At 41.5% G+C, this 13,327-nt stretch overlaps 2 long non-coding RNA genes across 2 annotated transcripts; both read left to right on the top strand.

Annotated features, from left to right (window-relative positions):
• The first annotated feature begins 469 nt into the window (after positions 1–469).
• LOC123411937 lies at positions 470–1,625 on the top strand. Its single transcript, XR_006613361.1, has 2 exons — positions 470–618; positions 1,359–1,625. It is a non-coding gene; the product is annotated as an uncharacterized LOC123411937 (long non-coding RNA).
• Positions 1,626–11,042: 9,417 nt separating this feature from the next.
• LOC123411924 lies at positions 11,043–12,200 on the top strand. Its single transcript, XR_006613359.1, has 2 exons — positions 11,043–11,191; positions 11,939–12,200. It is a non-coding gene; the product is annotated as an uncharacterized LOC123411924 (long non-coding RNA).
• The last annotated feature ends 1,127 nt before the right edge of the window (positions 12,201–13,327 follow it).

The raw sequence follows: 13,327 nt of genomic DNA, 5'->3' as shown, positions 1-13,327 counted from the left end.
GTATAGTCTAAAAATTATACCATTAGAAAGTAGACGGTTTAAAGTTTCTAATGACATTTCTTTTGTGATATATAACTTGTATTACGATGGCCTATTTGTTAACCTAGGGATACGCGCAAGCCTTATAAACCGGAAAGGAGGTAGTATAATTTTTGGGGACCAATTAATGGCATAATATTGTCATGGAAAACTAATAAATTTCGAATGGTAATTTTTAGGAGCCAAGATCTGACATAATCGTGTTATGGGATGCTAGTAATTAATTTTTTATGGTATATTTTGGAGCAAATAAATACATACCCACAGGATATTCCACGTTGCGCGTATTATTGGATGATCTTGATTAATTACCGGGAACCATACCAAGGAAGCACTAATTGAGGAAGTAATTAAACGGCAAAAATTGGTAGGACTCAAAGGCGCCTCTATATAAACAGCAGAATGATTCAGCTAAGCACCACGACCAAAAGAAATATAGAATACAAATAGGAATCAAGGAAATAGTAAACAACTTTGTTATGGCTCCAATAGACTCAAGGTTTTCGTGCTTGACTATGGCTCTATTGCTGATGTCAACCACTTGTTTGTCGAGTCAAGTATCAGAGACAGATACCATAGGTATTTTTCTTTCTACTAGTAGAATCTTGTCCTTTTGCATGATTCTCCTGTTTCAATGATAAGCGTGGTAATAATATTTTTACCAATTTATATCCAAGTCAATTTGAATATTTGATGGTCACTTGTGAATCACAGAGAAATCAGAACCTATTTCATGGCCCGGATATTTTTCTCATTGTCCATGCTTTCGTTCAATAGGCCATTTGGCTGCCTTCAGTTGTCTTCAAAGTTGATATGCAAACATAAACTGCTTGCTCAAGCTATACAATTTAAATTTTAACAACGGCATGAAAGATAACAGTTGTTTTTGCCCATGTTTTTTAGATTTGCACCCATTTCCTACCGTAGTACACATCTTAAATAATTGGTTTTGATAGTAGTATTGAACTATGAGGACTAGCCATGTTGGTTGTGGACTCCAGATTCCATCATAATTTTAACGGTGGCGAACTGTGAATTAGCATACTACTATTTTTTTTTTGAGGATACATACCACTAGTTGTTGTGACTACTTTTCTATAAGTACACCGCTTCTATCCTGATATTTTCACAAGACAGTGTTCTACTTCCTTCGTCCCAAAATAACTGACTCAAAAAAAACACTATTTTGTTTTAAACTGAATACAAAACCAAGTTATTTTAAAGTCACTTATTTTAGGACGGAGGGAGTAATATATAGTATCCGATTTTAATTACAAACTGCTCCTTGTTCTGATGCACTTGTTTTTTTACTGTCATAGGTATGAAAGCCAACGCATGCGCGGGCCGTGAACCTTACCAGTTCAATTGTACGCCTGGAGGCTGTGTTACTGCCTGCAAAAAACTAGGCTGCGGAACTGGGGTTTGCCATTCAGATGGTAGTTGCTATTGCAGCTAGATGAGGCTGCTCGATCAGTCCTAGTTGTTGCTCTAATTTGTAGTAAGAAAAAGACCGAGAATAATAAGTAATGTTGAGTTTTCTTCAATTCCTGAAAAAAGTTAAATAAAGAATGTTTATTTTCCTGTGCTCTCCCTTATCATTGTTTTTTAATGAAAATGGTTGTTTTATGGCTTCTCGTTTAAAAAGTCTATACCACTTGTGTTCAAATACTTTGATATTGTGGAAAAGCATATTTGGTAAACCAGGAACTCCACATGACGCAGTGCCAAATCAGTTAGAAGATTACCATACCTAACCAGAAGTTGATTTAAGAACATAAGAATGGACCAAAGCCAAAGGACACAGAGTTTGTGCTCCCGGTGAACAGTATAAAACAATCAAAAAAATCCGACATTGACAAAAGTTCAACATTCCTACAAGGTGTGGCAAAAAAGAAATTACTCTAAAAGAGCAATGTCATTTCATGCTGAATTCTCGCACACATTTAAAACTTTTGTCCTGTTGGTCTAAATAATTCAGATTTCCTGTGTCTCACTATCGTGGGCCTTCAAAAAACACACACGCGATTCCCTGCCTGAAGTCTGCTGCTCACATTCATGTTGTTTTAAAACGACCGCTCTACATTGACGCTAGCTTGGAACGGACGTGACCATTCATTGGTGACGGCATTGAAGCCGCTTACCGAGCGAGGGCGATGCATGCTCCGTGTCCGTGATGTCCACGCATGTTCAATGCCGGAGAGATATTTACTCGAAGGGATGGGATGGATATATATCACGCTCGTTCAATGTCGGCATCTCTTGTTGCCACTCTTAAACAGGCTCATCGATCGAGAAACCAACTCCGTTGCACATGCATTGACGCACCCAGACGCTTGGCCTCACTGACATCCACTATTTAAAGGCGGCCACACCCGACGAAAAGCACACATGCTCCAATCTTCCTCATGTGCACCACGTTTGCATGAGAGCGAGCAGGAACACTCTATGGGAGAGCGTGTCGATGGAGATGCACGCAGTTGTCAGAGCCGTCGTGCCACGTGGATCGAGGCCGTCATGCCGGCCAGTCCCCCCCCCCCCTCGAGATCTTCGATGATGACCCCATGATGGAGACGGGCTGAGACGATGACTTAGCATCGAAGGCTACGCACGTGCAATCGGCTTGACCATGGAGTAGGCATAGTCGCACTTCAACGCTGCCATGGAAGAGGAGCAACTTGTGTCGGTGCGTATGTTGGCGTTTGAAACGTGCTTGAAAAACACCTGCTGGAGGAGGGCCAAATCTACGGCGAGCACGAGAGCGAGGAGGCTATGGTAGCCATGGCCGCGCAAAAACCAACTATGTCGCCGGGCAGTGGGCGCTCTCCGAGGCCGTATGCAATCAAGACGGTTCTCACAACGTACAGGCAGCACAGGCGGACGTAAAGGAGACCACATATAAGAACGCCAAGAGTTGCACGTCCTAAACTTTGCCAAACTCTGTTTGGCTGTGCATGTGAGACGACGACAATGTCGAACCCTCCATTTCCATCATCGACGTCACATCCACTGGCGATGGACATGTCACGAACTCTGTTGAGGATGAGTAGGGCATGGGAAACGGCATGGACATGCATGTGTCCTATGTGGGCCGGTCCGTTTCCCATATTCCACTCATTCTCGTCGGCGACCACACCTTCACTTCGTGAGTCTTATCGTCGCCGCTCACGGAGGCGACAGATGAAGGACGCGGTCGCCGAAAGGACTTAGACGACGTAGTGTAGAGCACTGGAGATGCCTAAATCCCAATCTAACTGTGCAGCCCATGCCATTTTAACGTGCATGCCATCTATAACATATCTCTTAGAAACAAGCCATATGTAAATGGTGCCAAATAGAGCGTTACTTTTCTTCTCTACCTAATAATAAAGCACAAAGTCCTTGTGGTGGTCCGTTGTTGTACATCTTATAGAAAAGTCCCCGCACTTCCATGAAATAAACCCACGGTCCTGATATTACTAGATATTTGAGAAAATATTTTAATTTATAAAAAAATATAATTCGGACGAGGCAGCGGTTTGTCTGGCGCCAAACAAGGCTGGAAGGTGGAGATGTTCAGAGGCGAGGCCAGAGGTGATGGACAGAGGAGGCCGATGCAGAGTGACGATTGTGTGGTCGTGAAGTAGAGGATGGGCTGGAGGCAGCGCTTGACAGATGAGGATCAGGTGCAGAGCAGCGGCAACAACGCCATCGGTGAGCGGAGCACGACAAAGAGGAGGAGGCAAGGCGCGACCATGGCGGCATGAGCAACCATAAAGAAAGAGAGACGTTGCAACAGCCCCGGACCTATGCTCTAGATGATTCCCGCGCTATGTGAATTGTTTGTTATATTCATCATCGCATCATTCGCTTTGCATCGGCACTCCATCGTCATCGTTTTTCAAAACTTGCACTCGTTTGTACTTGTCGGTTCTGCCCGTTGTTGTCGTTCACCATGTTGAGACCAAATGCATTCGCACGCACCCACGACATCTTTTAAATATTATTTTGAAAGTGGGATAAAATTTTCTCGGAACGGGGTGAAAGATGGCGTGCGGTCTTGGTTTATTGTAGGTAGACCGTGTGTCTAGTTTTGTCGCATTCGGAGTTCGTTTGATACCTAAACATATAAACTATAACGACTCTATGGCCTCGCGATATGTTTTTTGTATTTCCAAAACCTGTGCCGGGCCACCAATTGTTCTACACACCCCACCTAGCTACCCCTCCACTTCGGGTCCATCAGATCGTGATGCAAGGGTCCAAAAATGTTGCAACGGTTGTTTTGAGAAGTGTGGTGGGATCCTGATCCAATAAAAGACAGGCAAAGACAAGATCAGGTTCCAACACTTCTGCTTTGAAGAGACTGCTACCAAGTTGTACCTCAGCCTAAAGAACAAGAATGACTCCAATTTTGGGGTTCAACGTGCTGCACGCAAATCCCATTGCAAATTTTGAGTCTCATCGTGTTTCTTCCATTATAAAATGTGGCTCGGCAATTGCAGTATTGCCAACATTGACCTCATCGAGTCCACCAAGATTGATAAGCATGGGATCAAGGATGTAGGTCCCTATCACATTCTGGTAAATATAACCGATGTGAAGTCTGACATATTCAAGGGTAGAGCCACCAAGTATACCATCAAGGGTAAGATCAACGTGAATAACACCACTTCGGAACATAATTAGGGAAGGGATCCCCTCGCCTCAAGAAGTACGACGACCATAATGAGGTATATATACCATACATGCTCAAACCAGTTACGTTTATTCTTACATTTATTATACCTTCTTGTTCATGTACAATTACCATAAAACTATCAGGACCAATTTAGTCTTGTTTTCTTAGGATGAATGATAGGAGTAGCTTAGGACCAGTCATTTTTATACATAGCTTTTCCGGTACAGAAGCGCAATAGCTAAAATTATAGCCCTTTCCCAGAGTAGTGGCAGTGCATGACAGGTTACAACCGATGCTGCAAGCTAGGCAGGGGCTGAAGATGTTGCCACTATAGGCACATGTGCACACAAAGGGCAAATATGCACCCGAGGGCCAATAACTTCAGGTTCATGAGGGAAACAATTGTGTACAATGGCTTGTTGTTTGATGTGATATATGATCAAGAGATTAGGAGTCCTTGAATGTAATATGTTCCACTTCTTAAAGAAAACAATGAGTGAAGTAGAAGCTTCATTATTTGAGAACCAAGGACATGTCATTGACTACACTGTTCATGAGGTTCCTTAGAAAAGAATTGAGCAAAAGTATTATCATTTGTAAATACTCTTTTCAAGTGAGATGAGGAGTAGTACCAAGATAGATAACAATGTTAAAGCATCTTTTGACTTGTTTTTTTATTTTTTGATATAACTGGCCTTTATTTGGATATGATTTTCCATGGTGGGGAGAGATGGTGATGGCGTGGAGTGAGTAGGTCGGGGTAATAAGGTAAGAGTGTGAACAACTCGTGTGGAGTGAGAGAGTGAATCACCTTTTTTAGATAAGAAGAAAAGGAGTTGTTGATTGCTATTTTAAGAGAAGAGGGGTTGTTCGCTTTGAGAGACATGTCATACACTTTTTTTATATAATGAATAAAATGAGATACCCTAAAAAGTTGTGTCTTGAGAATAATTACCAAGAAGTGATTTAAAGTGCCATTTAATGAGAAAATTGCTTTTGGAGCTTGGCCTCCATGGAGGCCTCCATACAGAGGATTCAAATTTTATCAAATTTTATATTTTTACATTTAAAAAATTCTGAAAAATTACAGATATGCATGAAGGCATAACACATATGTGTGTGTATTTTCAGAGAAAAATATGATTAAAATGAGGGTTGTGCAAGAAAAATGAGGTTTTTAACACTTGATACTATTCATCCTCCCGTACCAGGAATTTACCTTTTTGTATAGATTGCATTTCAAGATATTTCATTCTAATAGTTTACACACATGCGCATAAAATCCTTGTCTACTTGCATATATTTTTTGGATTTTTTTGAAACAAAAAAGTTAGAATTTTCAAAATTTCAAATTTTTTGAGCCCAGTGAGCTTGGTCACCAAAACGGCCTTTTCCACTTCATGGTATATTTACACATATGTTTATTACTAAAGGGGTTGAGAGAGATGAATACGGATTATGTCGATGTTAAAAACATTGGCAAGGCTCCCACGCGATGTCATTTGAAAGGGGAAAAAATATCACCGAGTTTTATACTACTATGAAAAAACATTAAATCACGTGTGGCAACGCACGAGCATTCTACTAGTCTTACCTGTTTTTCTCTGGTTGTGGCACTTTTTTAGCTTCATTTTACTATGGATCCTTTTTGAGTTTGTACCAAATCGCAAACCTTTTGAATATTTTTCTTAATAATATGACTACATGCATTGTTCGGATGCACAAACCGGGGTATTCCTCATGTAGATAAAAGGGGTCAATAGCTCGTGTGCGACACCTTTGAGGTGAATTGAAAGGAGTGAGACGTCTTTCGTCCGAATTGCCTTGGTGCAACACTTTCGAGCGAGCAAATATCCCAGAGACGACGTTGCCCTTAATCTGAGTTGATGCCCTCATTAGCTATTAGGGGTTGGAGCCATAACTTATCTTATCAACGTAAGCGTGGGCCTTACTTGGCGGTGGATCTAGTTATGGGCCCCACTTGTTAGTGCACTAGGTGAAACGTGTCCAGGTGCCTATCCGAACGGGTACCCCTGTTCGAGCCTGTGTTGCTCCCTCCTCTTCGTTCCAGGCAGTGAGCCGGCGGCAGCGGCGGAGCTTTTGTTCTGGGTGACAGCAGTGGTGAAGCTTTTGTTCTCGGTGATAGCGGCGGCTGTGGTGAGTGAATCCGGAACCCTGTCCTGTTCTCCTCCGTGTCGAGTTAGATCTCACCGCATCGCCTCTGTTTCCCTCTGTTTTGGTCAATTTGATCTAGATTTGGGTGGGGGAGGGGAGCTGACCACGATGCAGCCGCCAGAGACAACAACATCCTTTCCAACCTATGAGATTTGTGCCTCGTCTGCTTCCGCTAGCTCACCTCATACTGCCCCGCCATTGAAAAACAGGGGTGGTGGTGCTCGGACGTTCGAATTCACAATGGAATTTCTTCCTTCTAAGGTGAAGCTAGGTGATGGTAGCATGCGGGACATAGAGAGATACAATTGTGGAGTGGGAAATTGATTTTGCGTAGATTGATCCATAAGACCTACGGATCATGGAAGAGAAGGCCGTGAAGAATGTGGTGGAAGAAAATGGGCAAGAGATTGATCCACAAGACCTACAGAGCATGGAAGAGAAGGTCGTGAAGCTTGTTGATCTGAAATCAAATTCTAAGGTTGAAGAAAATGGCAAGCAACTAAAGTATGATGGGTGGAGCATTTTATTGTTGTGCCATTGCTATGGGTTTCTTGGGTAGCCTGGGTTTCTTTTACTGGATGTTCATCAATTGCTAGAACTTGTTAGAGTTTCAGTTAGTGTGTCAAGCTAGTAGTTTCAGTTAGTCATGGATTATTTGTTAGCTCAATTTGAATTTGTGTGAATCCAAACTTGCCCGAATTCTTGTAGTGATATTCTCAGTTACAGTTCTAGTTAGTCCATTAATTATTTTCTTCCCCTGATGAATAAAATGTAGCAATTGAATTCATAAAGTGCAGCAATTCTTTAGTTAACATAGTGCAACAATTCTTCTATTAACAGAGTGCAGCAATTCTTCAGTTAAATGAGGGGGAGGAGCGTAACATTTTGGTGGAGCTGGGCCGGCCGGGCTCCTCGTTTTTGCCGAGAAATAAAGAGACAGTCCAACGGGTGGGCCGGATTTAATTAAGCCCAAAAACGTGTGGCAGGCCTGCTCAATCTGCGCAGCCCGTTGCTTCAGAACACTGCCAAAAAAGGTGCTAAAAAGACCAACCAATGAAAATGCAAGCCGTGGATGGTTGACGTAGCCATACTGCCTGATCCAGATCGTCCATTCACGGTGATCCAATGGTCCGGACAGGTGTGGGGTTTTGAAAGGTTTTCAAGGGTTAGGGTTGAGCACAACTAATTCAAAAAAAAATTAAAAAACAGAAAACTTGTGCCAATCATCATTCTATGTGACCAACTCGATAGGAAAAATAAGAAACTTGGACTATGGAGTTTTTCATGAAAAAACCTTCACAAACTTTGCTATCACCAACGAGGTTGTAGGGTTTTCAAGTGTTAGGGTTGAGCATAACTAATTCAAAAAAATAAAAAAAAAAGAAAACATGTGCCAATCATCGTTCTATGTGAGTAACTCGATAGGAAAAATAAGAAACCTGAATTATGGAGTTTTTCATGAAAAAACCTTCACAAAGATGGCTATCAATAACGAGGTTGTAGGGTTTTCAAACAACCCATTTCTAAGCAAGTTTTTTTGTCCACCATGTCTAAAATAGCCAAATTAGTTTGAATTGTTAGTATATTACAAAGTAAGAACATGTGCACTGGTTTTCCAAAAAATAATTATGAATTTTTTATGCTCATTTTAAACTTGGTGAAACCTAAGTTTGACCAACATTTAAACAAGTTTCAAAGATGAAAATGAAAAACCAAGCCTGTATCCTTCTTAGTCACTCCAAAATGAAGCTTTTGTAAGGTTTTTGAAAGTTTCAAGTTCAACATCCAAAACCACTTGTCTTCACACATGAGTTTCAAATTAGCTCGAAAGGTAGGGTAAACAACCATTTCTAAGCAAGTTTTTTGACTTGTTAGCATATGAAAAAGTAAGAACATGTGCACTAATTTTCCAATTTTTTGATTTGTTTTCAATTTTTTATGCTTATTTCATACTTGGTCAAACCTAAGTTTGACCAACATTTAAACAAGTTTCAAACATGAAAATGAAAAATCAAACCTCGATCCTTCTTAGTCACTCCAAAATGAAGCTTTTGTGAGGTTTTTGAAAGTTTCAAGTTCAACACCCAAAACCACTTGTCTTCACACATGAGTTTCAAATTAGCTCCAAAGGTAGGGTAAACAACCCATTTTTAAGCAAGTTTTTTGTCCATCATGTCTAAAACAGACAAATCAGTTTGAGTTGTTAGTATATGACAAAGTAAGAACATGTGCACTGGTTTTTCAATTTTTTGAATTTTTATGCTCATTTCAAATTGTGTCAAATCTAAGTTTGACCAACATTTAAACAACTTTCAAACATGAAAATGAATTTGACAAGTGGTTTTGGGCGTGTTACATGATGTATAGTGTACTAATGTGTTGACAATTACATTTAGATGTGTTGACAATTCCATTTAAATGAATTGCATTGCAAAAGATATTTAATTTAAAAGTTTATAACATTTTCTGGATTATTCAGTAAATAGAAAAGGTTTGTTCATGCTCACATGGGGGCTGACGTGGTTGCTTCCGACGCTGCTCGGAAGAACGATGCACGCAAGTACACGAACTGGGGGCTCGCGCCGCCGCGTGCGTTCGATCAGCGCGAGGTGAAGGAGTACGACCGCCAGATGGCAGCGGTGGTGCGAGGCAACCGCCTGGTAGCTCCTCTGGCGCGGGTGGCGCGGGGAGCTCCGCCATTGCACGCGCACCGCTGCCTCCTCCGAAGAGGGAGGGGGAGGAGCAGGGCTTGGCACCAAGCCCCGGGCGCCTCGACTTTCTGCCGGGAGATTACGTCGACGAGGGCAACCTCCTCATCGTCGAGATTATGTTGCGCACGAAGGACGAGCCGCAACAGCTCGTCGCCCGCCGGCAGACGGAAGAGGAGCTCGACGAGTTCCGCTTCCACCAAGTCATCGAGAAATCCCGCGGTGACAAGGCGTGGGGCGCCTCCGACTTCGACTCCGAATGAGCGACGCCGCCGCCTCGTCGGGGCCGCACCCTTGGGGCTTAGGTGAACTACGGGTACTACTTCGTGTGTAATCGAAGCAAATTATCTGCTATGTTTGCTAAAATCTATCTATGTTGTTTGAATTCGAACGATTTTGGTTGAATGATTGTAAATATGCTTGTCTGAATCAGAGCTCGTCGGTGTTTCTGTGCTTCGTCGCCGGAGAAGAAGAAGATGGAGGATGCGCTTGCAAGGGAAAACTGTTTAACCGTAGTCGCCTCCATGTGAGTCCCACGCCGACATGGATGAGCTGTGGGTCCTGCCCGGCTCCACCTAATCCTAAAAGAGATGGTGCTTAAGGGTCATGTCGTGCCTGAGCTATTTGTACACATCAGAGCTGTTCTTGTGAACGATGTCGCTTTGTAGCCAATTCGCAGGAAAATCGTGACACAACAGCTATTGACCCCTAAAAAAAAGAGCCAATATAGTCATTGTGCAACATATGGTTTCGAAGTAATTCTGGTTGCATCTGTCTCTAATAGTTGGAATATTTATCAATTGCGTATGTAATCTGGAAGCCAATAAATGCAATAATCATTTTATGGAATACGTACTAATTAATTTAATGGGAGACAGTAAATACCATAATCTTATTATGGAATGCTAAATAAATTTGTACTACTACCTCCTTTTCAGATTATAAGACTTACACATATCTCTAGATTTATAATTTGATCAAGTTAAAATGAGTCGTATAGTCTAAAAATAATACCATTAGAAAGTAGACGGTTTAAAGTTTCTAATGACATTTCTTTTGTGATATATAACTTGTCTTACGATGGCCTATTTGTTAACCTAGGGATACGCGCAACCCTTATAAACCGGAAAGGAGGTAGTATAATTTTTGGGGACCAATTAATGGCATAATATTGTCATGGAAAACTAATAAATTTCGAATGGTAATTTTTAGGAGCCAAGATCTGACATAATCGTGTTATGGGATGCTAGTAATTAATTTTTTATGGTATATTTTGGAGCAAATAAATACATACCCACAGGATATTCCACGTTGCGCGTATTATTGGATGATCTTGATTAATTACCGGGAACCATACCAAGGAAGCACTAATTGAGGAAGTAATTAAACGGCAAAAATTGGTAGGACTCAAAGGCGCCTCTATATAAACAGCAGAATGATTCAGCTAAGCACCACGACCAAAAGAAATATAGAATACAAATAGGAATCAAGGAAATAGTAAACAACTTTGTTATGGCTCCAATAGACTCAAGGTTTTCGTGCTTGACTATGGCTCTATTGCTGATGTCAACCACTTGTTTGTCGAGTCAAGTATCAGAGACAGATACCATAGGTATTTTTCTTTCTACTAGTAGAATCTTGTCCTTTTGCATGATTCTCCTGTTTCAATGATAAGCGTGGTAATAATATTTTTACCAATTTATATCCAAGTCAATTTGAATATTTGATGGTCACTTGTGAATCACAGAGAAATCAGAACCTATTTCATGGCCCGGATATTTTTCTCATTGTCCATGCTTTCGTTCAATAGGCCATTTGGCTGCCTTCAGTTGTCTTCAAAGTTGATATGCAAACATAAACTGTTTGCTCAAGCTATACAATTTAAATTTTAACAACGGCATGGAAGATAACAGTTGTTTTTGCCCATGTTTTTTAGATTTGCACCCATTTCCTACCGTAGTACACATCTTAAATAAATGGTTTTCATAGTAGTATTGAACTATGAGTACTAGCCATGTTGGTTGTGGACTCCATCCTGGTCCTGATTCCATCATAATTTTAACGGTGGCGAACTGTGAATTAGCATACTACTATTTTTTTTAGGATACATACCACTAGTTGTTTAGACTACTTTTGTATAAGCAGACCGCTTCTATCCTGATATTTTCACAAGACAGTGTTCTACTTCCTTCGTCCTAAAATAACTGACTCAAAAATGACTCTGTTTTGTTTTAAACTGAATACAAAACCAAGTTATTTTAAACTCACTTATTTTAGGACGGAGGGAGTAATATATAGTATCCGATTTTCATTACAAACTGCTCTTTGTTCTGATGCACTTGTTTTTTTACTGTCATAGGTATGAAAGCCAACGCATGCATGGGCCGTGAACCTTACCAGTTTAATTGTACGCCTGGAGGCTGTGTTACTGCCTGCAAAAAATTAGGCTGCGGAACTGGGGTTTGCCATTTAGATGGTAGTTGCTATTGCAGCTAGACGAGGCTGCTCGATCAGTCCTAGTTGTTGCTCTAATTTGTAGCAAGAAAAAGACCAAAAATAATAAGTAATGTTGAGTTTTCTTCAATTCCTGAAAAAAGTTAAATAGAGATTGTTTATTTTCATGTGCTTTCCCTTATCATTGTTTTTTTTTTAATGAAAATGGGTTTTTTGTGGCTTCTCGTTCAAAAAGTCTATGCCACTTGTGTTCAAATACTTTGATATTGTGGAAAAGCATATTTGGTAAACCAGGAACTCCACATGACGCAGTGCCAAATCAGTTAGAAGATTACCATATTACCATACCTAACCAGAAGTTGATTTAAGAACATAAGAATGGACCAAAGCTAAAGAACACAGAGTTTCTGCTCCCGGTGAACGGTATAAAAAAATCAAAAAAATCCGACATTGACAAAAGTTCAACATTCCTACAAGGCGTGGCAAAAAAGAAATTACTCTAAAAAGCGCAATGTCATTTCATGCTGAATTCTCGCACACATTTAAAACTTTTGTCCTGTTGGTCTAAAAAATTCAGATTTCCTGTGTCTCACTATCGCGGGCCATCAAAAACCTGTTAGCGCACACGCGATTCCCTGCATGAAGTCGGCTGCTCACATTCATGTTGTTTTAAAATGACCGCTCTACATTAACGCTAGCTTGGAATGGACGTGACCACTCATTGGTGTCGGCATTGAAGGCGCTTACCGAGCGAGGGCGATGCATGCTCCGTGTCCATGATGTCCACGCATGTTCAATGCCGGAGAGATATTTACTCGAAGGGACGGGATGGATATATATCACGCTCGTTCAATGTCGGCATCTCTTGTTGCCACTGTTAAACAGGCTCATCGATCGAGAAACCAACTCCTTTGCACATGCATTGACGCACCCAGATGCTTGGCCTCACCGACATCCACTATCTAAAGGCGGCCACACCCGACGAAAAGCACACATGATCCAATCTTCCTCATGTGCACCACGTTTGCATGAGAGCGAGCAGGAACATTCTGTGGGGAGCGTGTCGATGGAGATGCACGCAGTTGTCAGAGTCGTCATGCCACGTGGATCGAGGCCGTCATGCCGGCCAGTCCCCCCTCGAGATCTTCGATGATGACCCCATGATGGAGACAGGCTGAGACGATGACTTAGCATCGAAGGCTACGCACGTGCAATCGGCTTGACCATGGAGTAGGCATAGTCGCACTTCAACGCTGCCATGGAAGAGGAGCAACTTGTGTCGGCGCGTATGTTG

This window comes from Hordeum vulgare, chromosome 1H, assembly GCF_904849725.1.
Source record: "Hordeum vulgare subsp. vulgare chromosome 1H, MorexV3_pseudomolecules_assembly, whole genome shotgun sequence".
In the NCBI taxonomy this organism is placed as follows: Eukaryota; Viridiplantae; Streptophyta; class Magnoliopsida; order Poales; family Poaceae; genus Hordeum; species Hordeum vulgare.
Note: the sequence above shows the minus strand (reverse complement) of the source record. Positions and strands in the feature narration are given on the sequence as shown.